A 25,060-nucleotide genomic window follows, 5' to 3' on the forward strand; every position below is an offset into this window, starting at 1 on the left:
TTTGGTCAGGGTCCCGTGGCGTGCAGTTGTGACGCTCCTAGGCTCCTTCAGCTTCATAAAGGGACGCAAATAGCTTTCAACTGATTGCAATGTATTCCCATCTGCGGCGGGATTTGACGCTCATGGAAGCACGGCATTCGTTTGTGTCGGCTGCCCTTAAAGGCAATGTGAACGTCCATTCCCATTGGATAACGGAGAATTGTATTCCCCTTACTGTCAATTGATTTTACAGTGATATCTGCACTACTCATCGACTAAAAAACACCAGATTATTCTTGTTAATTACACAACATTGATTTGTTTAAATTGTGTGCAATGCTTTTGTATTTTTCCCCTTCGATTCGGAGAAACAAATATTTTTTCGGAGTAAAGGATGGCAGAAGACACTACACTACCCAGAATCCCCAGCTATCGTTTAGGACTACACCTTGTGCTCTGTTTGAAAAAACACGTATTTTTTCTGGTTGGTGTCTATGTCACGTGATCTTCAAATTTCTCCCTGCGGAAAAAAAAAACATGGCCGAACTTCGTTTTATTCTCGGTGGAAAATGCCTATTTTAAAGTTAGTTTGGCCATTAAAATGCGTTTTGATGTCAGTTGATGCGAGAAATATGTGTGGTTATTTCAGGTTATGTGTGCAGTGGATGTACATGATCTTTAGTTTGCTAGTTATTACGAAGATTACTTCAGGAAATTGCGTCCATAGGACGTTTTCATTGTTACCAAGGTGGTTGCTTGGGACGCTGCTATCGATATTATTTCTGTTATGTTGTGTAACTGTTTAATGTTGTTATCTTTATTGCTACCCCCTTCCCCGTCAATATGGGGTTGGTTGGTCCACAGCGCAAACGTATTAGTTTAACAAAAATCCGCATCTAAAGATACGTTATTTTCCCCTGTGCAAAGAGAAAGTAATCACATAACGGCATTGTAATACCCGGTTCGGCTGCATTAAATATTACATATCTGCCGCAGTTCTCTATTTATAGAGCCCTGATGAGAAGACTTCTAGACAAGCATGAGGAACTGCCGCCAACACTGAAAACGTGACGTGGTTCATAAATATATCAGCAATTAAACAACATCTTACATTTATTTTCACATAATACGTCTCTTTGCAGGATCAACACTAATTCGGCTGACTTTTATATTTGATCCAATTGGTAGCTAGGCTGTATTTACACCATAAAGGTGCACTCCTGATATAAAGGGACACCTGGTGGTTAAAGCATGTTATTGAATTTCATTATTTTTATTATTAGATATTAATAGGATCCCTGTGAAGTATATTCATTACTCGTTATTCTCTACTAATAGTTAATTAAAGACTATATATAATGACTATTTTGCACATCCCTTTCAAGATTTCAATATTTTCTAAGGTTTATTGACATACACAAACGGTGTAGTTATGCAATTAATGAAAAACTTGGGTCGCAGGTTCCTCAATAGTGCATTACAAGACATCTATCAATATTTGTGCATACCTCCAGCAATGTTAACTATGTTGAAGCACTTATTTTAACTGATATTATACATATGTATTATACTCTTATAGGATGTATAGGTATTGAACAATCAATAAATAAAGAACACAGAATTATTAAATAGAAAACACAGAATTTGTGTGATTATACTAAATGATTTACAAATAAACACCACTGCATATTTACAACTGTTACACATGCTGATGTAACGCAAATGTTTCCAACTTGGGATCAATAAGGTATATCTTATCTTAAGATGATCGATGGCTACTGCCATATTTGCAAAATGTGCCTCTGAACCTTGACAAGTGCAGGTTTTAGGCTTATCAATTAATGTAATGTAATGTTATCAATTAACAACAGGAGGGGTCACAAACATAAGACCAGCTGTTAAATAAAGCTCTTCTGACCTTAGCTGGCATGTGGGTATATATATATTAATGCTGCCCATTATGGGCACAAGCAATTTTCACCCATTTATTAATTATATGTTTTAAATGTGAGTGTTTCCTATCCCCTAAACCTCCAGGGATGTACACAGTATACTGGCAACTTCTTATTATGGGAAATACGAAAACGTCTTTTAAAACTACAACTCCCAGTAGTAGTAGTTTACAGTGTTAACAAAATAAAATATACTGCGGTTTCTGGTTTAGTTTACAACGGATATATTTACAGACCCGGCGTCATGAGCGGGCCACATGGGGCCGGGCCCGCCCATACAGGATTTGGTCCCGCTGTTTTAATCAGGGCTGAATACAACATATTAATTGTTTTATTATTAGGCCTATTTGTATTGTTGTTATTTGTAGGGCTTTGTCCTAATATTTATTTTTGTTTTAAACTATGTTGAAAGATTGGTTTAATATAATTATTTCATTTTGCTATGAAATTCTGAATGAAATTCTGAATGAAAGGCTGCGCGCGAGACTGTTTTTTTCGCTGGGTTGAGTCGTGTGGGTTTTTGAGTGAGATGCGGCACAGCAGCCTGTGAGTTTACTCTTGCTAGATTAGTTTGGCTATAGAGAACCGCAGTGACGTGTCGAAAAACCCGGAAGTAAACTTCTTCCGGTTCCTTCATGAAAAACCAATGCAAATTCTCCATAGGATTTTGGAAAATAGCTCGAAATAAGGTCTGTGGTTGACACACATTTAAGAGAGGGATCACGTTTTGTTCAGCCGGATAATCTCCACATGTCAACCCTGCTTTTATAATTTTTGAATCATAAATCTAGTCGCCAAAAGCGAAATGCTAACGTTATGCTATAAACGAACTACAAGCCAGTGCAGCAGCAGGGTCGCACGACTTCAACGTCACGCCAACTTAAGATTGTTTCAACTGACTTGCACTGAAACTGCACTTTGAACACTTTAAATATATTAACATTTTAAAGTGTATACCCCGGTTATCTAGGCCCTTTTTTGTTTTGTTTAATGTATACCACGTTTATCTAGGCTCTTTCTGTTTTGTTTTATGTATACATGTTGTGATATAATTATTTTAATGTCACCTTATATATTCGTGGGTGTTAAATTTGAAAGTACATTTTTACTCTTTAAATAATAGAGAGGCTTTTCATATATTCCTGAAACGATGTCCCACTACTTAGTAATAATAAATTAAAGCAATAGTCTTTTCTTCCACTTTTCATGTTTAGTCAAAAGGGTGGTTTTATGACCTTTGACATCTGCTTTGCAGTTCCCAGCAAGAAAGGGGCCCTGAGTCTCTAGCTTCCTCTGCTAATTGCTAAAACCCGTATTGATTAGCCCAAAGGGAGATGTGCCTCAGATACAAGACAGTAGAAGCCTTGTATAATTAATGATTTATCTCCTACAAGACCCCTAAAGAGGCCTTGAGAATTGAGTCAAACAGTTACCGAGGCCATAGTCTTTTGTTCTCATTGATGTCTGTATTCATTCCAGTAAAACGGACTTCGAGGTGAAAGGAAGTTCTAACTTCATAGAGAATATGTGTGTGTATTCCTTACTGTGATCATATGTCCTGTATAATCATTTATCAACTATTCCTGTATTGGTGTTTTATTTGATTCCTCTGTTTTTATGATTTCATGTGTGGGTACTAGATGGCTACAAACATTGTGGAGAAATTAGCTTAAACATGTTTTATTACTCTATATGAAATGGAAGCAGCTTAGCTCCGCCTGGGTTTTTTGGATATAAGCCTGTGTTTTCTTTAGACCAGTCTCTTCTTTCCTTCAAACTGACCAGATCCGTAAGATTGGAGGAAGAGCAGGAAGTACTTCCTTTGTATTTGTATTGTTACTTTTTATCATTAAAAAAAGATTATTGTTTAACTTGCATTCTGGTGTTTCTTAATCCCTTCCTTTTTTACGAATTTACCCAGTTTACCAAACGACACGCGGAGATGAGGTTGGTTTTAAACATCCTCCGATCTCCAACAATGTCACACTGTGGGAAACGATATTTCTGGATGTATAACACATGTAGAATTTTTGACAATAAAGCTGAATTTGACTTTTGCGTGCTTGCATAATTTAATAAAGCTTTTCATTTTAGCCACACTGAATTTAACTAGAAGTCATGGCTGTGTCAATTACCAGTCTGATATCGTTTTATAAAGATGACAAGAAGAGTGTAGATAGAGGAGAGAACCACTACAAGTCAGGACACGTAACAGTGCAGCCTAGATGAAGGTGTGCTTACCGGTGTTGTCAGGGCTAGCATGAGGGACAAGGTTTATAGTGTCGGTGAGTAGTGATAGCAAGAGTACCATTAACCTAGAGTTAATTTATTCACATTAATTCCCATCAACAAATCAATTGTATGTGTCACATGAAATCTTTATTTGGCAAGGCAAGGCAAGTTTATTTATATCGCACTTTTCAACACAAGGCAATTCAAAGTGCTTTACAAAAAATGAAAGACATTAAAAAAGGCATTTAAAATCAGTCATTAAAAAGAAAAGCTAATAAAAGAAACATTAAAAGAAAAAATACATGGATAAAAGTTACAGTGCAGTCTAAGATATAAATAGTTCAATTAAAAGCAGCGACAAAAAGAAAAGTCTTCAGCCTGGATTTAAAAGTAGTCAGAGTTGCAGCGGACCTGCAGGTTTCTGGGAGTTTGTTCCAGATATTTGGAGCATAATAACTGAACGCTGCTTCTCCATGTTTAGTTCTGACTCTGGGGACAGAAAGCTGACCAGTCCCTGAAGACCTGAGAGATCTGGATGGTTCATAATTTAGCAGGAGGTCAGAAATGCATTTTGGTCCTAAACCATTCAGTGCTTTATAAACAGCAGCAGTATTTTTAAATATATTCTTTGACACACAGGAAGCCAGTGTAAAGACTTCAAAACAGGAGTGATGTGATCCACTTTCTTAGTGTTCTGAATCAGCTGCAGCTTTCTAATAGATTTTTTAGTGAGACCTGTGAAGACACCGTTGCAGTAGTCCAGTCTACTGAAGATAAAAGCATGGATACGTTTTTCCAAATCCTGATGTGACATTAGTCTTTTAATCCTGGATATGTTCTTTAGGTGATAGTAAGCTGATTTAGTAACTGTTTTAATGTGACTGTTGAAACCAATAACTAATTTAACCCGCTGACAAGAGAGCCCACCTCCGAAGATCGTGACTGGCTGAGGGACAGACTCGGGGGCAGGTTTTCAGGAATTTCTTGGCTTCTCTCCCCCGAGCCAGAAGAGGAACACTACAGCTTGGAAACAGTTACTGTTCCTGAAATTATCAAATCTGTTTGGCATCAGGGACCTGAGGCAATTGTGGCAAGCATGGCATTGTCTGAAGAGCAACAGAGGGCAATTCAGGTGGATACCACTGGTCAGCGAACCAACCCAAACTGGCATTTGTTCAGGAAAGGAAGGTTGACTGCCAGCAACTTTGGAGCTGTCCTGAGGTCAAAGCGTGTGAATGCTTCCCTTATTGCCAGGCCCTTGATGGTGTTTTGTCTGTACAGTGGGGGACTATGAATGAATATGAGGGCGTCAGGGCATTTACCAATGCAACCCAGATGCAGGTCCATGAGTCAGATTTGTGGCTCTCCCTATCAGGATTGTTTGGGGCATCTCCAGATGGTCTGGTAGGGTCTTCCGCTGTGCTGGAGGTAAAGTGTCCCTACGGAGCCAGGGAAATGACAATTAGTGAAGCCTTGCAAATCAAGGGCTTCTGTGTCAGTAAGGAAGGAGAAACATTCAGCCTGCGTGAGGAACATCCTTACTGGCATCAAGTGCAAGGTCAGCTTCACCTCACTGCAAGGAAGAAGAAATAAAAAAATTGTGAATTTTTTTTAATTTACATTTACTCGCCTTTGCAATGTTGTGGTTGTTAGAGTGTTAGGTTTCCTGTCAGCTCGTCTGTTGGGAAGATATAAAATATTGGTTTCATGGAAGTCACACCGTCACATATACTGTAAGAGCATTAAGACATACAGTACATAGGCTAAAACAAAACATCTAAAGATATAACCTTGCACTTTGATAAGTCTCGTGAACATTTTCACTATTTTGACATTTTTATAGATCAAAATTGAACTAAAGAAATAAATGGTAGATTAATCCATATTGAAAATAGGTGTCAGCTGCTACACTAATTATAGTTATATTTCTTAATGAATTAAGATAAGATATTACTGTATTGATCCCAATTTGGGAAATGTTTGTGTTGCAGTAGCATAACAAGAAAAACAAAATATAAGTTATTATATACAAAAGTATGTGAGGGATGGAATATTAAATTGAATATAAATGTAAAATGTACATGTGATTTTACGTCCAAGAGAAGCTATGGAGCAGAGAGTTCTCTGCCAGCCAGAGGTGATTTGTTATTAGTTCAATATGTCAAACTGATTTCCCTGACTAAAATCTTTAGTTACATGGTGAAACGTTATGCTGCTTGTACTAATTAGACTTATCATATAATCCACACAGGTTTTAATAGGATGTATTCATTATCTTTACTTATGTTGCGGTCTTTTCAGCAGCGCCATCTCTAAAACGGCGATACAGTCACTACCCATCATTTACATTTCACCGTGACATGGACAAAAATGTAACGTCAGCTTACCTCATGACACGAATCCAGACTCTCCTTTGGAAAACATTGGCCGGGAAACGATAGAACAAGCACGTTTCATGCGAAGAACTGTGGCTGCAACCCGGAGCAAAGCAACAAACCATTGCATAGCTAACTAGTAGCGCTAGCTTTAGCTAACGTTAGCTAACGAAACGAACTGCCGAGTAAAATTGGAAAACACTGGTAATTAATTATTCTATAATTTGTAAAACTACGGTGTTAAAAACGACAATTTCAAAAATACAGATTCTAATAGTCAGATATAGATATAGAGATACTAAAGATATGCAGGTACTTGCTTTCAAGCAGAACACAGGGGAAAACAAACTTAGCGGGAGTGTTTACGTGTTCTACGTAATGACGTACAACGGCCTCGACAATTTCTGTAGTCCTATTCAGCCAGTCGGTAACAACCATCGTTTTTCAGACACGTAAACTCTTCAAAAATCCCCAGTGGGGTCACTGCTGATGTATTTAATCTCGTAGAACAAAACGTGACTTATCTCTTAAATTTGTGTCAACCACAGACCTTATTTCGAGCTATTTTCCAAAACCCTATGGAAAAAATGCATTGCTTTTTGAGGAAGGAACCGGAAGTGCTAAAAATGCTAACTTACTTCCGGGTTTTACGACGCGTCACTGCGGTTCTCTATTATCATTTATATTTATCTGCAACAATGGATATCAGGAAGTGGTTCACAAAAGGAATATGGCAACTCAGCGCCAGATGCAGGCACATTAGAAGAAATCCGTTACGTTACCAACGAGCTAGCAAGCCAGCCAGGGACAAGGGAGGCTGGCAATCAATTATATTTTGAAGAGAAATTGACTCTCAAGCCGGTGTCAGTACCATATGTGTTCGCCCTACCATATGTGTTCGGGGTCCGTCGTTTACCAATGACGTCACGCATTGTGATTGGCTGTACAGTAATCGCACGCTGATTGGTGTAACTAGGGGCGCTGACTAGGGTATACCGGGGGTCTGATCAAAAGATGAAGCTGTTAAGGAGCTGCTACCAGAGTAATCAGCAGCGAACCGCTTCAACACGTGTATTTCTGTGTATTCACTGCATTCAATTTGTTATTCTACAGTATTGTTCTTTTATAGTTATTTGTTAATGTAACCCAATTTGTGTTCTTTGAAATCGAAAAGGATAGCGCATTGTGTTTGTTACTTTCGTTGCCGTTATAGTTGGCTTGGCTTCCTATTTATTGACATGCTTTTATTTTGAAGGAGAGGTAGCGCTGTTGACAGGAAGTTGTTGTTGCTTTGGAAACAATGTGACGGAGATTAACGGAGAAAAGTAATATCTCTAGGCCTACATATAAAGACGGAGAAAGTAAACGATAACGTTTATGGTTAAGTGTTAGCACCCCCCGAAGAGGCACAAGCTCTTACGTTGATATTGGAGATTTGAATAAATTCAATTTGAAAAAAAAACAAAAAAACAAACAAAACGAATATCCGAATAACGAAATTGAAACCCGAATAGTACTCCAACGAACGAATTATTATATTATTCGGGTACAGTAGGGTTGTACCCGAATAATATAATAAAGTTATAGCAAATAATAGAAACTCCAGTGTTATAATTCCATATTCATAAATAAAATGACATGCAAATAACATTTTCTTGGCTGTAGACTTGTACTCTACATCATTATGTTGAGCTAATGGTAATCTAATTAAATAAACAATAACTGCAATGAACAGATAGCATTTTCTGACTCGTAAAATGATTGGATATGGTGTAATTTGGTAAATGATTCTGTGTTGAAAAATGTATATCTTTAAAAACTGCGTTGGTGTATTAAGGCGGGCCATACTATTTTTTTTTTGTAAATCGATCGAGAGGGGTGTTCAAATAACGTATGTTGGTGTGTAGAACACAAATCTATTTAGATGCTTTTATTTTGAAGTTGTTGCTATGGAAACAACATGACAGAGAAAAAAGCAATATCTTCTCCATATAATAACGGACAAAGTAAAGAATGAAGTGTATGTTTAAATGTTAGAACTCCCCGAAGAGGCTCAAGCAGCTCTTACGTTGAGTCTGGAGTTTCAATACATTTGGAATTTGGCCGTGTAAAAGGTCCTCTTAGGTTGCAGTACAGCCAATGCGTGACGTCATTGGTAAGCGTAACGGACCCCGAACACATATGGTAGGCCGAACACATATGGTACCTACACCAGCTCTCTCACAAACTGCTCTGTGCGCAAGCAGACCGCTGCACACGCTCTCTGCCTCGCTCAATCTCCCTTCCTCTCCATCGCTCAACCTCATTCCATCTCTCCACCCTGTGTGCGCTCCTCAAGTTTGCCTGCGTGCTTGCCCAAGTTGGCACAGCGTTATAAATGCGCCACAAAAACCAACCAATGGATGTAGCCTATAATAAGACCTGTGTGCGCTCCTCAAGTTTGCCTGCGTGCTTGCCCAAGTTGGCACAGCGTTATAAATGCGCCACAAAAACCAACCAATGGATGTAGCCTATAATAAGACCGTCAACAGCCTTATGGCAACCTAAAACCCCTCTCTTTCCGTAACAACAATTCACGAGCGCCTCCCCCCGCTTTTTCCATTTTTTTCATATGGAATGCAGTTGGAGCTCAACCAATCACATAGCTTGAGAACTAATCACGGGGTTTGTCAAACAGAGCACATGGTGTAGTCCTAAACGATAGCTGCGGATTCTGGGTAGTGTAGTGTCTTCTGCCATCCTTTACTCCGAAATATTTGTTTCTACGAATCGAAGGGGAAAAATACAAATGCATTGCACACAATTTAAACAAATCAATGTTGTGTAATTATCAAGGATAATCTGGCGTTTTTTAGTCGATGAGTAGTGCAGATATCACTGTAAAATCAATCGACAGTAAGGGGAATACTTACTTCCGGGTGTACAATTCTCCGTTATCCAATGGGAATGGACGCTCACATTGCCTTTAAGGGCAGCCGACACAAACGAATGCCGTGCTTCCATGAGCGTCAAATCCCGCCGCAGATGGGAATACATTGTAATCAGTTGAAAGCTATTTGCGTCCCTTTATGAAGCTGAAGGAGCCTAGGAGCGTCACAACTGCACGCCACGGGACCCTGACCAAACGTCACTCCTGGATGGTTATGGAGTGAGAGTATGTTGTTGTGTCCGCTGCAGCATGTATGATAGGCCCCGCCCCCCGCACACAGAGAGACACAGGGAGATCGCTCTTCTGGAGTAAAGAGAGCAGAAATAATTATATTGCAAGTTAGAAACGTAAGATGCATTTTGACAGACAAGATGGACACTTGGGGGAGAATATGCTGCATTTTGAATGTCCGATAGTCCACCATTAACACCTTAGTCCCGTCTCGTCTCGTCAACGAAAACTAACTATACATTTCGTCATAGTTTTCGTTATCAATAATCTATTTTTAGCTCGTCATCATCTCGTCTTAGTCATGTAAAAAAGGTCGTTGACAAAATTAACACTGGCACACACGGAGCCGTGTGACCCCCCAGAGCGTTGCGTATGCCGTTCTATCCACCTTGGGACCCGTTATCGTTTCCGCAGTTGTTTACTGTCATATTCGGTCGTCCTCGTGTGGCCGAACAGTCTATATGACACTAAACAGTAACGCAAACTACCGTTTTCGTCCTCGTGGGGCCGGGGCCTGAAACGTGTAGACGGGAGGCATATCTACAAGGTCAGGACAGGCAGCCGGAGAGCTCTGCAGAGTCGCTAAAGTTTATGTTCTGTGAGATTGTTTGCGTGTGTGTCACGTGTTGTGTTAGAAAATAATCTTTCTTTTTAAAAATAATTCATTTGATTTTTTTAGAAGCATTGATAGTGAAATCCAGTTAATTCAGAGAGTTTTGCAACAATGTCAGGTATTCAGGTATTCTGTGCTGGGAAAGACAATGGGATGTATTGTAATATTAAATGATGAAGCTAGTAATAAGATTTACAGTATAGAATAGAAAAACTAAGTGGTAATTGTCATAGTCTGCTCCATCATTCACAAGTAGTTTTCCATTCACCTGTCTCACCTGTTTTCCACACCCACTCGTTAGCTCACTCTCTTTCTCTTCTGCACCCATAAGCTTCTGCCAGTATTTAAACCCGCACCTTACACACACTCTTTGCCAGATTGTACTTTGCCTCATGCTTGTCTTTCCCGCATCTGATACTAGATTGCCTACCCGGTTCCGACACTGCCTGTCCCCGATCTGCCTGCTATGCCTGTTCCCTGATCCTGCCTGTCCCTCGACTATCCTGTCTGGCCTGTTATCCGACCCTGCCTGTATCTACGCTGACCGCCTCGCTTACTCCGACTCTCTGTCTGTCCCTGACTCACCTTCTGCCGGCTGTCCTCCGGTGCGTTAAACTGCTCAACTGTTGGTATTCCTCAGATCCATTGGAATCTCAGATAAAGTTTATTACCAATTTTCCTTGGTTTCTCGAGTGCTGCATTTGGGTTTTCCTTAAGATTGTGACAGAACAATCTGGCCAGAACATGGACCCAGCGCACTCCTCTTCACCTAGAGACCGTTTCGAGAGAGTTGAGGACGCTCTCCAGAGGCAGGAAGCCTCGATAGCCGCCCTGGCCACCGAGGCTCATCATGCTAACTCTTCACATGACCAGACGCTAACCTATTTATCTGCGCAGCTACAGCAGCTAACGGCTACTGTGCAGCAGCTAGTGGCAGGAGCGGCCGCTCCAGCGCCTCTTCCTATGCCGTCGACACCCGCTTCTGCATCACCTCTGATGGGATTTACCCCGGAGCCTCGGGTGGGAACTCCGGAGGGCTGCAGCCCGTTTCTTACGAACTGTTCTATCCTGTTTGCGCTGCAGCCACACACTTTCGCTTCTGAAGCTGCTCGTGTGGCTTTCACGGTCAATCATTTGACTGGGAAAGCCCGACTGTGGGGCACAGCGGAATGGGAGCAACAAACCCCCGCCTGCTCTTCGTTCCCCGCTTTTTCCGCGGAGCTGCGCAAGGTGTTTGGACTTGTGTCTGTGGGTCCAGACGCTGCAGGAGGACTACTGAACCTGAGCCAGGGTAATGGATCTGTGGTGGATTATGCCATTGAGTTTCGCACCCAGGGCCGCCTCAGCAACTGGAATTCTGCAGCCCAGTGTGACGCCTATAGATGGTTTGGCGGATTACATTAAAGACGAGCTGGTGTCGTTTGATCTGCCCAATTCACTGGATGGGTTGATTGAGCTGACTTCCCGCATGGATCGGCACATCCAGACACGGAGACGGGAGCGACGATCGGAGGGAGTTCAACATGCCTGGACGCCCCGACGTCCGAGTTTGACTGCGACTCCTCACCTCACTCCAGAGCCGCAACCAGGGGGGGGATGAGCCCATGCAGGTGGGTCGCACCAAACTCACTTTGGAGGAACGTGAGCATCGCAGACGTCGTAACCTGTGTCTCTACTGCGACCGGGCCGGCCATTTTGTTTCTCACTGCCCGGTAAAAGGCAAGGCTCAGCAGTAATGGGAACATAATGGTGAGCCAAACCCCTGGATTTGTTCCCGCTCAGAGACCATTGAGCCACGCCAGGTTGCTATTAAAGGATAGCTCTTGCAGTTTTTATTGACTCTGGTTCGGACGCGAATATTATGGACGAGAAGCTTATGCTGCAGTTGGGAATAGACCGGGTTCTTTTGTCTCGCCCAGTTCCAGCCAACGCCTTAGACGGTCACCTGCTGGGGACAGTGACTCATCAGACTGTACCTGTTCACATGCTCCTGTCTGGGAACCATCACGAAACTATTCAGTTTCATGTTCTCCGGTCTCCACATATTCCGCTGATCCTGGGTTATCCATGGCTCCGCCGCCACAACCCTAACATTGACTGGGAGACGGGAGCCATTTTGAGTTGGAGTCCTTCTTGTCATCTGATCTGCCTGAAACAGGCTGCCGCGCCTCAGCGTTCGGTAAACCCCAGCCAAGTTCCAGATGTTACAGGGGTTCCACCGGAATATCTGGACTTCAAGGAAGTATTCAGCAAGTCGAGGGCTACTTCCTTACCACCACACCGGCCCTACGACTGTGCCATCGACCTGCATCCCGGCACCAGCCCTCCCAGGGGTCGATTGTACTCCCTGTCTGCTCCGGAAAGAGTTTCCATGGAGACTTATATCAATGACTCTCTGGCGGCTGGGATTATTCGCCCATCCTCATCACCTGTTGGCGCGGGGTTCTTCTTTGTGGAGAAGAAGGACAAGACCCTAAGGCCCTGTATCGACTTTCGGGGTCTTAATGACATTACGATCAAGAATCGATACCCACTGCCTCTTATCTATTCTGCTTTTGAGTTGCTGCAGGGAGCAACCATATTCACCAAGCTGGACTTGCGTAACGCGTACCACTTGGTACGTATTCGCGAGGGGGATGAGTGGAAGACCGCCTTCAACACCACCTCGGGGCACTAAGAGTGCCTGGAGGAGTGGCGTCACTGGCTCGAGAGGACCAGTCAGTGGCGTGCACAGACATTTATAGGGGCAGCTGCTCAAGAGGAAAAAAAAAGGGCACCTTCTGAGTCGTCGTGGCGGTTTTTGGTTACTTTATTTCGGTGTTAGGTTAGGGTCATGTTATTTAATTCTTATTTTTGCCTGATTTTACTGATTTATTATAAAAAAATTAATTATTTTAACATTTATTTGTATCATTCTAAATGACTTAGGGGGGTCCAATTTGAAGCTAGGGGGGGACGAAACCCCCCCCGGGATTGACGCCCCTGGTGGAACCGCCGGCTGCCTTAGTCGTGTGAGATTTATTAAAGGCACATCTTGTATGTCGTAATTGCATATATATTTATTTCAATAACCATATGCTGTCTGATGCAGATGTTTATAATATTCAACAGGTTGGTTTCTGGTAAATTATTGTAACAATTTAAATAAGCAACAACAGAACAAACACAGATTGCAGTGCCACATTGTGCATGCATGCTTTAGTGTCTATGAAATAAATAACTGACTAAATAATGACTTGAGTGAGCATTTATTGATTGATTAAATACTTTATTAACAAGTGTTAACTGTGTTCGTTATTCTCCCGTCCAGGAGAGAAGCTTTAAAAGGAGACTAAATGGAGTCTCTGTGAAAGTTCAATTGGGTACTTTAATTAAAAAAGGCGCGGGTTGGTCTCAAGCATGATATTGTTCAGTCAGACAAACAGCTGTGATCCGATCCTCGTTAGGGAAGAGAAGAGAATGGATCTCTCCTCCGGTGCTGTTATATATCCTCTGCTGGCTCCTCCCCGCCAGCCGGCTCGCCTCGTCTCCAATGTCCGTTATTGCATTTAAACAGAGGATTGGTTCTTTTCACATTCAATATATGCTTAACACGCCTTTTCTCCTCATATTCTCTTTCATCACTTTTCATTTAACACATTCTAAACGCTGTAATCAATACTCTAAAAAATACTTCTCGGCTCGTTTGGTTTCCGGTCATTCCGGATGTTGTCACATGCTCCTCTCGTCTGTAAACAATAATGTATTCAAATAAACTGTACCTTCATTTAATATTCAGCATGGTAGTATCTCGACATCTATAGTTGTAGTGTTAAATCAGTAGGTTTCGGTTTGCACCACTCCATATCATTTCGCTACTAAATTCAACTCTTTAGGAAATCGTATATTAGCCACATGCTAAATGCTAACCGTAGATGAAGGATTTTCAGAATAAAAGCTTAACTGCTTGTGCACAAGAATTTCTGTTTTTTCAGTATAAAAGAGCATTAAAACTGACGGCATGTTTAAACTACATTTCCCCATTAAAACATTGATTTTAATTTCTAACAGTCCCTCCTTACACACCTAAAAGGTGTGTATAATACTGAAATCAATGAGTTCTTCATCTGAACTTTGCATATATCTCATATTAACAAACATACAATCTAATGGAATGGTTTTACAGCCGGCTTTACAAAAATACAAAATAAATTCTTGTCTGTGTTCAAATATAAAAGTTTTCCCTTGTGCATAACTTCTAGTGTTTACATTCAATATCATTCTTCAAAATAGCAGCAATGGCTTGGTATCAGAACATTTCTTCGTCCCTCCTTTCACAGAAACCGTTCTCATACCACGCTCAGTGTTAAGGCACTTGTTTTTACAAAGTGAAAAGAAACAAACCATTTTAGAACAGCAATGATATTTACAACATGAGATCCACCATATTAGAATAGTATAAAGTAATAAAGAATAAAATAAAATATCTTGGAATAGTGTAAAGTAAATTGAAATGGATTCACTCAATTTTAGCATTTTATTTTGCTCACTTCTTCACATGATTTCATAATGTAAAGAATCACATCAGCTGGACATTCATTGATCAATCTCATCTCCGAACATCCATATCATTTAAACTAACTCATCATTGTCATCAACATCTGTATACGGGGGTGGGTGGTCTTGTTCTGCCAGCATTTGTAATCGTCTCCTCATGAGAAATTTACCCTCCCTCCTTTCATACCATTTAAGGTATGAAAGTATTATGTTCTCTAGAAGGGGCCGTCGTGATCAATCGGTACGTTCTACTCTGGGGTACGGCATTCTAAACAGTCATTTCTGGGAGAAGATTTTGGTCAGTTACAACAGTTGTAGAGTTTCATCACTTAAAAGTTCCTACTCAGTACCTTTGGGTGGTCTGTTCTAATGCAGTGATAAAGTCCCTGAAATGGTGGGAAAACCGGTGGAATATCAATAACGCATCATACTAATTTATCTTCAATTATGGTCTACTTAAATAGCTATGCTAACCCCTTTAACAGTGTGTGGAACCTTGGGTGCCCGAGCATGTGATAATTACTTCCTCCTTTAACAAGGATTTTAAAAACAGAAGTCATTTCATGAATGGTTTGTAGTTCAATTCAGGAATTTACACTTATGGCAGATATGTTTCTCCTTTAAATAACATCTCTAAATGTCAGGTCATCACTGATTGAATGGTGTCTTTTAAAACTCATATTCTGGTGCCGTGCGCTCCCTCTGAAGCTGCAAGTAAGGTTTAAAACATCTGCAGGGTGGGTCGAGCGACCCCTTCTCCCTGAACGATATTTGTTGTAAAATATGCACCATCACAATGAGTGATCCAAGGCCCCCCATGTATTACTCCCAATTATATTAGTTTTTTTTTAATTAAAATGTGCAATCTCTCTTTGCCCAGTGTCTTTTTTAAACTCTACATCTTGGACTAAAAACAAATGTTATTTCCACCTTAATCTTCCCTCCTGAGGTAATAACCATGCTACAATGGAGAAATCTATACTCTAGATTGGAATACTATCTTTGGCTTGGTACTAGCTCTACCTTTAACATTTTCCATACAAATAAAGATTTGTCTGCTTTTATAGAGTGGTTACTAAAACCATCCCTTTAAACTGTAGGTCTATACTGTAACAGATAAAATCTTACCCAAATTCACACATGAATAAAAAAAACTCTTAAAGAATAATTTGTTCATATGATGAAAAGATTGAATAATATGTTCTGCTCTCAGTGTGTTTTTAGGGTTATTTAATAGTTTCCTCTTTCTTTCTTTATAAATTAACCAATTGATTAATTCATGGCTAATAAATCTTTTTCTTTCCGTATTTCTCGTTGGTGAATAAGTGTGTTTATGTGTAAACTCACTCCCGTTTTCCTTCTCTCCCCCTCTGGTTGTCAAGCCACGACCCCCTCACGTTCTGCTGGACCATGCCAACTCCTCCGGCCTGTCTTCTCCTCCGTCCACCTTCTCCTCAGTCCATCTGCTCTTGGATCCTTCCGCTGTAACTCTTTTCAGTGTCCTATCTGCTTTGCTTTTCATCTCCTCCTTTACAGTCTCTACTGGTTGCATGGAGGGCGTATTCCGCTCTCATGTCCCACACTCTGCTCTTGTGTCCAAATCTTGTGGCTCAGCTTGGAACTTCATGTCCTGTGGGGGACCGATGAGAGTGTGCCTTTTATGTCACCTGTAGTTCTGGATTCCTCAGGTGGAGATGGTTCAGCTCTGCTTCTCTGTCTGTTCGATGGAGGAGGAGGAGGAGTCTTCCGTGGTGAGGTCTTTTGTCTGCTTGGAAGTTGGGGTCGTAGCGTTCTGACAGGCGGAGAGATAGAGAGAGAGAGATCTCGGGACGCATTATCTATAGTTAATTCTAACACACTGAGGTAAAATAAATCCAATCTTTCCCACTCTATTTTCCTAACCATACTATCTTTCTTTGATGTTAAATGTCATCTAAGCCCAGTTAATGTTTTCTAATAATTGTACCATATCCCTAAACATTGTTTTCACCCACTGTAACATCTTTACTCCAATTAACTCTTTCAGGAAACCACTTTCTTCCATAAATTTAAATACCAAGATGCTTCAAGCACCACATATTTCACACACTATAAAGGAACGTCTCCATATTTTCTCCATCACTTTAAATCTCACTGTTATTTAGAACATAAGTAACTTTGGTGACTGGACATATCTGCAATGTCGCCACTGTCTGCTAGGAAATTTTGTTCATAGAGTTTGTACGTACAAAGCTGTACTTTTGGGTTAGTAGCCTGTTTCAACTGTAATCATTTTCAATAATTCTACTCAGGTCACCGGTCGGTTGTTCATAAACTTAACAGCGGTGTTTCTGGTACGGACTAAAACATGGATCCAGTGTATTTAGAGATTCCCCTAATCTGTAAATCCCCATCACTTACATATCCCGATCACTTAAACCCATCTCATCATTTGATACAAGAACTGCATATAGGGGGGGTGAATCATCTTGATTATAACCGCCTCTTTTTTGGGACCGAGTATTTCTAACTCCTCCTCTTGTTGCTCAGCTGATCTTTTGGCTCTGGGGATAAGTGACAGTCTGTGAAACACAGCTGGAGTCTTGTTAGTGATGTGGGCATTCTCTATGAGTGAACTAATGGTTCCATGTTTTACTTGATATTGTACTCCCCATCCAACCAACAAGGTGCCAAGTGTAATGAGCACAATCAACAATGCTATTCTGACTCTTATCCCTAGGGGACCCCACAATTGGTTTGGCTTTGTTCTCGTCATCATCTCTATTTTATCCCTGGTTGTGTCCGTTACAGAATTTAAATAATGAGTCCAAAAATAACATACAACAAATTGGACTCTTTTTCAGATGTAAAACAAAAAAAATAGGTTTTCACATTAATGTACAATCTATAAAAATCTATAGACAATTTGTCTTTTGAGCTGTTTCTATCTTTATCTTATTTCTATTTATTGTTTTGTTCCAGCTCTGCCAAATCAGTCCTAACTCCCAATAATGTTCTGGAAGTTGCCACTGAAGGGTGACAATGTGTGAGGTGGTGTGAATTTGCTCCTTTTTCTTTACCTTTAAACCGGAGCGCGTGTGAAGTTTGTTACAACTTTTCACGCTTCCGTCCACCGGGGATGAGCCCACTGTCTTTTGTGAACTTTCACCCTCACCCAATCACCTGGCCGAACAGGAGTCTCTTCTGGTGTCTCTTCTGGTGTCTCTGTAGTTTTCCTAGCCTGCTGTATAGACAAAACTTGCATAATATTACTCAGAGTTTTGACATATTCATCCACTTCTATTTGTCTAATATCTAAAACTGGACCACTCCCTCCTTGGAGAAGGCCCAAGCTTCGGCATACCTCTTGTTGTTATGAGACCTATTTTTGACTACATGTTATTATTTATTAACTACAACATCACTGAAATCAACATCTCTGTCTAATCATGACACTCCCTCCTTTGAGCATAAAATGCTATATTAATATTGCAATGATTTGGCTGTATTATGAACAGGACATGTAAAACCCATAACGTTGCATTAAATAAATATAAATTCTCCGTGTACCCACAAGGCGTACAAAAGTATCATATGATGTATGGCTTTGTGATGGCATAAATGCATATTCACAAAACATTTCCCATTAGCACTTCTAATAGTTTACTTGTTTCAATAATGGCTTTTGTCATGGTATTATGCATCATCGTTGCTGCGAAAAACAATACCCCTGGTGTCGCTAATGCGTCTCAATAACTCTAGGATTAGAGGATTGGTTGACACTGCTGAACTAACATATGATAAAATAATATTTCTCCAAACTGGAGGGAAAATATGAACTATTCTCACAGAGAGTGACCTGCATGAAGGGCTGGTGCCCCTCACTCAAATGAGATATTGCCTTACGCACTACACTATAAATCAGTAAAGTTACTCAAGAATAAATAAATAAAGACTGATTCTTGAAACTGTTGTAAAAACCCTACAACTGCTTCATCCAAGCTCTTAATCAGTGTTATGTTATTTAATCTGCGGCTCATGCCTTAAAACAGATACTTCAGACCGATTATAAAATTTTGTTTATGAGAAAAATGTAATCTGACTCCATAAATCACATAATTGTTTGATTAAAAACTGCACTTCTGGCTAAAAATAAATGAAGTTCCCCTTTAAACACAGCCCCGGTCTTCTGACGGGGTCTATCTATGTACTGGCTGGAAAATGTTGGGCCAGTCTCTGTCGCTCCGTCACAGTTCTCCCACTAACGGTCACTCTCTAGTTCTGCTGGGTTCTTGTTGACTTCTTCACTGGTTTGAGACAAGCGACCCTATCGGACACCTCCCTTTGTAGCCAGACTTCACCACAGCAGAATCGAGTTTCTGTTTTCAGGTCTGGACAGCTTCACGTCAGGTGTATCGCCGCCCCTTGCATATTTTGGGTGGAAGCCTGTCTTCTTGACCTCACTAGTTGTGTGGACACAATAGTTTTCTGTGTGGGGGAACAACATCACTTGTAATCTGTATCCTTCTCATAATTACAAAAATAGTCTGCTAAATGTTCTACTCTGCTACTTCTAATTGGTGGATGCTCTGTGTAAATGCAATATTCTACTCACTATCTTTTAAATAACATTCAACCTCTCCCTCCTGTGGTGACATATGTGGCTCTATGTAGCTGGTTTTCTAAATACTCTAGTGCTGAAGATGCATCACCTGATGGTCCGGTCCTCTAAGCTTCCTCATTGTTGTGGTTGATACCAGGCTGTCAGTGGCATTTGGTTCATGTTTGGAAATCCTGTACGTCTTTGACATCTCTGGAACCCCCTGCCTCCGTCGTCATCACTGCATGGTGGGCCGTTATTTGGTGCATGTGGTGGGTATTTCATTTGTTGTTGTGGACAATCTCTAGCCCAATGGCCCAGCTGATTGCATATGTAGCATCCCTCGAACCGGAGAACTTTTCCTCTGCCTCTGCCTCCTCGGAAACCTCCTGGTTGTTGGTTATCCATCTGATTCTCTGGCTGGTGAGGTTCAACTGTTTGAGATGTCTGCACTGCATTCTCTGGTGTAGCTGCCATTTGTCTTGCCACTTTCTTGTTTTTATTAGCTTCGGTATCTTTCTCAGCCATTTGTATCTTCGAGAGTCTGAGTTGTACTGTTTTAATTTCTTCGTCTTTTTCCCTCTGGGTTGCTTGGTATTTCATATCGTGGTAAATGAGATGTTGTCTCCATTCTTCAATGGGTATAGCATCTAATGCCACCACATCTCCCAGGCTTGCCTGTACTGATTGGGGAAGGGCGTTAATGACCGCGTTCTTCCACAGCATTACAACAGACGGTGAAACGTCATGTCGTTCTCCAGTGCAGTCCTCCCACACTCCTTCACATCTCTTCAGGAAGGCATACATGTCTTCCCCCGGTTCTTTTCTCAGGTAGTTGAGGGCCTGTAAACTCTATGTTATTGGATAGATTTGACGAATGGCAGCCCAATACCTCGACCTGACTTTGTTGAAGAAAATGTAATCTGGAGGGTTGGTGCATTTGGCCTTGGAATCCACTGCTCTTGCCTCTAGTCTTCCTTCTATCCGTCCAAGCAGTGCCCTCATGTCTCCCAAGCACAGGTGGTCTTGGACTGTGTATTTCTCCAGATCATTCACCCACTTCTGACCTCCTTGTGTAAGTGGAGGTAGTTTTGCCGCTAATGCTTCCATGTCTCTGTGAGTCCATGATTGGTATTGAAATCCTCCTCTTCCAGCCGCTATCAATGGCATGGAGGTATGTGCACCGGTTCTTCGTTCTTCTTGTTCTCTCCGTTGTCTATCTGCCATCATGTCCTGGAATCTTACATCTTCTTGTCGTCTTTCCGCCAGAAGTTGTTGGTATTTATCTTCCTCCCTTTGTCTTTCTGCAACAATGTCATTATGGGCTTCAACTGACTTTCGTCTCTCTTCAATAATGTCATTATGGGCTTCAACTGCCTTTCGTCTCTCTTCCATTCCTCTGTTGAGCTGCTCTTCCATTCTTCTGTTGAGTTCCTTTTCCATTATTCTGCCGAGTTCTTCCATTCTTCTGTTGGATTCTTCCTCTCTTCTGCAGAGTTCTGCTTCCATTCTTCTGCTGAGTTCTTTCATTCTTCTGTTGGTCTCCTCTTCCATTCTTCTGCTGAGTTCTTCCACATGTAAGCTGTTTGTCAATCCTTGGCTGGCATCTTCCAGATGGAATACCAGACTTGCAACCATAGCTTTTCTTTTTTCAGCTCTGTTCATAGCAATGTTTTCAGGTCCATACCAAGAGGGTTGTCCGGCTTTGATCCATGCTTTTTCCTGTTGTAGGTATTCAGCATTCTCATGTTCAACTACAGCTTTTCTATGGGCTTTCGTTGGTCCAGGCTGATCATCTGCTGGAAACAGTCCTCTCGTTTGCCACTGTTCCAACAGTTTCTCATATTGGGTCCATGTCTTCCGTCTAAGATTTGGAACTGTTGTAGCATCTGATCTGATTTTTACCCTTTCCTTAATATCTGCAGTTGTGCATGGCTCTGCGTCTGGTCTCAACTTAGTGTCTATAAGTGGCATGTTGTCTTCCTATTCGAATGAAATTATGAAGTTATCAAAGATTGAAGCACTAATCCTCCGACTAGCACCTTTGTTCCTGATAAATAATATCCTATGTCATCCGATCTTAACTTTAAATCAGGTTTTTTTTTTTTTTTTTTTGTGTTTAATATTATTAAAGTAAATTAAAATATAACATTTGTGCAAATTTTAAATTGTTAAAAATAAAAATTGTACAGTGTACAGTATGGTTTTGACTTTGAAATATGAAAATAGAAATCTGCGGTAAAAATCTAAATCCACTGTGTACAGTGCATACCGAAGTGTATGAAATTATGCAAATGTCTCAACTTGTGTTAGCTTCAATAAAGTGGTGTTTGAATATTCTACAGTCTAGGTTATGTTATTATGTAAAGTTTCTCATCTTATAATTAGAACCCACTTTGCAATTCTATTCTGGCGATCAAGCTTATGTTTATTTATAACACTTAAAATTATACTTCACATGGTATGGTGTTTCTTCTATTTGTGTAATAATTCTGTACTACCACCAGAGTGCGCTATTTTAATTTCCTAGCTTAATCCACTAGGGAATAGCTGTTGTGGTGAGTTGTTTTTTAACAAGGAGAAACTTATTTTCCTTAAAAGTATCTTTAAAATAGGAAGAACATTACACTATGGTTAAACAACACAGCACGTAACCGCCAAAACACATTTGCAACCAGGAATATTTCAAAAACCGCCAAAACACATTTGCAAGCAGGAATATTTCAAAAACCGCCAAAACACATTTGCAAGCAGGAATAGATCAATAATCCGCCAATACACTTTTGCCAGCAGCAATACTTCAAAACTTTGAAAATACAACAATCTTTCCCTTTAATATCCAAAAATTGATTCAGCCTTCTAGTTCCAACTGTGACAAGAAGTATTATTCGTTCTTCACAAGATGGAGGTCAGGAAAATGCCTCATTGGAGTGAAACCAGCTGTATAAGAACAAAGAAAGGAGTGCTTTGAATTTGCATTTCATGAAATGGCGATTGCCCTGTCTTTGTTTTTCCACATGTGGGGTGTAAACAAGATGGCACCCGATTATTTCGCACTCTGACCTGTAGACAAAGAGATTTGTCCATGCGGCTCTCAGGTGGGAGTTTAAACAGTGGTGGGCCGTCAGGGCCAGCAAGGCCTTCTCTGCTGGCCTAAACATCATCAGAATATAAATTAAATTTTGATATATTTTTTCCACAAATATGTATTAAATTATTCCCTGTAGTCTATTCTCTTAATTTCATAGCTTTCCTCTTGGTTGCGCTGCTTCCAGCCTCAGAACGAGATTTGGAGGGTTGGCCTTTATGTTAGAGCTTTTATCCAATCATATTTCAGCCATAATGTGTTGCCAGGGTCCAAGAAATCTGCCCTTAGGCCTTCAGAATCAACAGTGCGGGCGCCTGTAGATTAAAGTGAACGGAAACAAAACTGTGGCGTTAACCAATCGGATTTTGAGTTGGCGACAACGGGCCAGCTAGCAGGCGTACGATGACGTTAGCACGTGCACGTCTTTTGATTGGATACGCACTATTGAGAGGCAGAGCTATGTAGAGCTAGCAAACTGAACTTGAATTTGAACGAGCTAATTTGTGTAGATTTCTACAAGCTGTTTTTTTTCAACCCACAATGGCTGAAGGAGGAGAAGAGATCGATTTGGTCGCAGATATAATTACAACGCCATTTTCAAGACGAACTTTTCAAGAAAAGCTAGACATCGTGAGAAGAGAACGGCCAACCCCGACGCTAGCGAGCCTATCACAGCGGGGGAAAGGGTTTGTCCGCCACTTTCAAATCACTAACTACGAGCGGTACCCCTGGCTCACAGCCTCCGAGAGGCACTGAAAATTGTACTGCTGGGAATGCCTGCTATTTGCAACTGATCGATTTGGTGTTTGGAGCCACACTGGATTTGCAAACTTGAGTTGTCTAACCAAGGCAGCAACGAGACACCAAAGCACGGCTGGGCACTTACAAGCAATGGTGCTTTTGAAAACCTTTGGGGACACCCGAGTGGATCTACAGCTCAACGAACAAGTGCGCCGGGAAACGGAGCTCCACAACGAAAGGGTGAACAAAAATAGGGAAATATTGAAAAGACTGATTGATTGTGTCCTGTTTTTGGGTAAACAGGAACTTTCATTTAGGGGACACGATGAAAGCGCCGAGTCCAGAAACAGAGGAAACTACGTGGAGCTTCTTTCTTTGCTTGCTGAGAACAACACAGACTTGCATTACCACCTGTCCACAAACAAAGTGTTTACTGGGACGTCAGGCAAAATACAAAACGACCTGATTTATGCTATTGCTGAAGTGATGGGAGAAGAGATCAAAATGGAGATTAAAAAAGCACCCTTTGTCGCTGTTATGGTGGACGAAACGACAGACGTGGGTAATGTAGCACAACTAGCACTTGTCCTGCGTTATGTGACGGACACAGGTGTCAAGGAGCGGTTTGTCAGATTTGAAGATGTTACAAGCGGCAAGCGAGCTGATGACATTGCCGCTCTTATTTTCCGTTTCATGGAGGAATATGAATGTAGTCTGGATAAAGTTGTGGCACAGTGTTATGATGGCGCAGCGGTCATGGCATCTGGACTAAACGGGGTGCAGGCTAAAGTTAAGGAGAGGGCACCTATGGCCTTATTCATTCACTGCTATGCACATCGACTAAATTTAGTACTGACTCAAGGGGCCTCAAAGCTTAAAGAATGCAAGGTCTTTTTTGCCAGCCTCAATGGCCTTGCAGCATTTTTCTCCAGATCCCCTAAGCGCACGCAACTGCTGGATGACATTTGCAAGCGTCGTCTTCCTAATGTTGCACCAACGCGGTGGCAATATACATCGAGATTGGTCAATGCAGTCTTTGAGAAGAGAGTTTCCCTAAAGGAGGTGTTTGACCACATACTGGAACATCATGAGGAGTATGATGGGGATACTATGCTTAGCGCTGATGGATTTAATGCACGTCTGGATGATTTTGAGTTTTGTTTTTTGCTTGAAACATTCAATGGGATTTTTAAGCATTCAGATGTGCTCTTTGGAATACTACAGAAACAAACATTGGATGTACAATTCTGTCTGACAAGGGTGAACGAGTTTTGTGACACAATTGAGCGAGAGAGGTGCCAGTTTCGTCAGATCTACGAGGACACAGCGCGCATCTCAAGTGGTCCGAGCGACCGCAGAGGCCCACGTACAGCACAAGGAGACCTTCGCGCATACTACCAACAACTCCACAGCAATATTCTGGACAACATTCTTTGCCAGATACGGAGTAGGTTTCAAGACCACGAAAAATGAATGTTTCTCTCCCTCCTGGACCCCCAGCACTTTCAGACCTACCGGAAAAAATTCCCGCATACAGCCTTAGCCAAATTAACACAGAGTCACGGAACACTGTTCGATCTGTCCCGGCTAAAAACAGAACTGACTGTAATGTATGCCATGACTGATTTTGAAGGGAAAAGTCCCATTGATCTCCTTGATTTCCTTAAGCAGAAAAATCTGAGTGAGAGCATGGGGCAGCTTTACACATTGGCATGTGTGGCAGTGACTATCCCTGTGTCCACTGCTTCTGTCGAGCGGTCATTCTCGGCCTTAAAGCGAATTAAAACTTATGCCAGAAATTCTAC

The 25,060-nt window shown here is 41.3% G+C and overlaps 1 protein-coding gene and 1 long non-coding RNA gene across 2 annotated transcripts in view; both read right to left on the reverse strand.

The window, feature by feature from the left end:
- LOC307047231 (uncharacterized protein) overlaps positions 1–25,060 on the reverse strand; it is a gene marked incomplete at its 5' end in the record, with an annotated part of 261,974 nt that overhangs the window by 30,622 nt on the left and 206,292 nt on the right. The gene's annotated exons all lie outside the window — the stretch shown is intronic.
- Positions 4,218–6,897, reverse strand: LOC307013049. Its single transcript, XR_013800838.1, has 3 exons — positions 6,551–6,897; positions 5,794–5,841; positions 4,218–5,602 (listed from the first exon to the last, which is right to left on the reverse strand). It is a non-coding gene; the product is annotated as an uncharacterized lncRNA (long non-coding RNA).

Source organism: Notothenia rossii (genome assembly GCF_949606895.1).
Source record: "Notothenia rossii genome assembly, chromosome: 7".
Classification (NCBI taxonomy): Eukaryota; Metazoa; Chordata; class Actinopteri; order Perciformes; family Nototheniidae; genus Notothenia; species Notothenia rossii.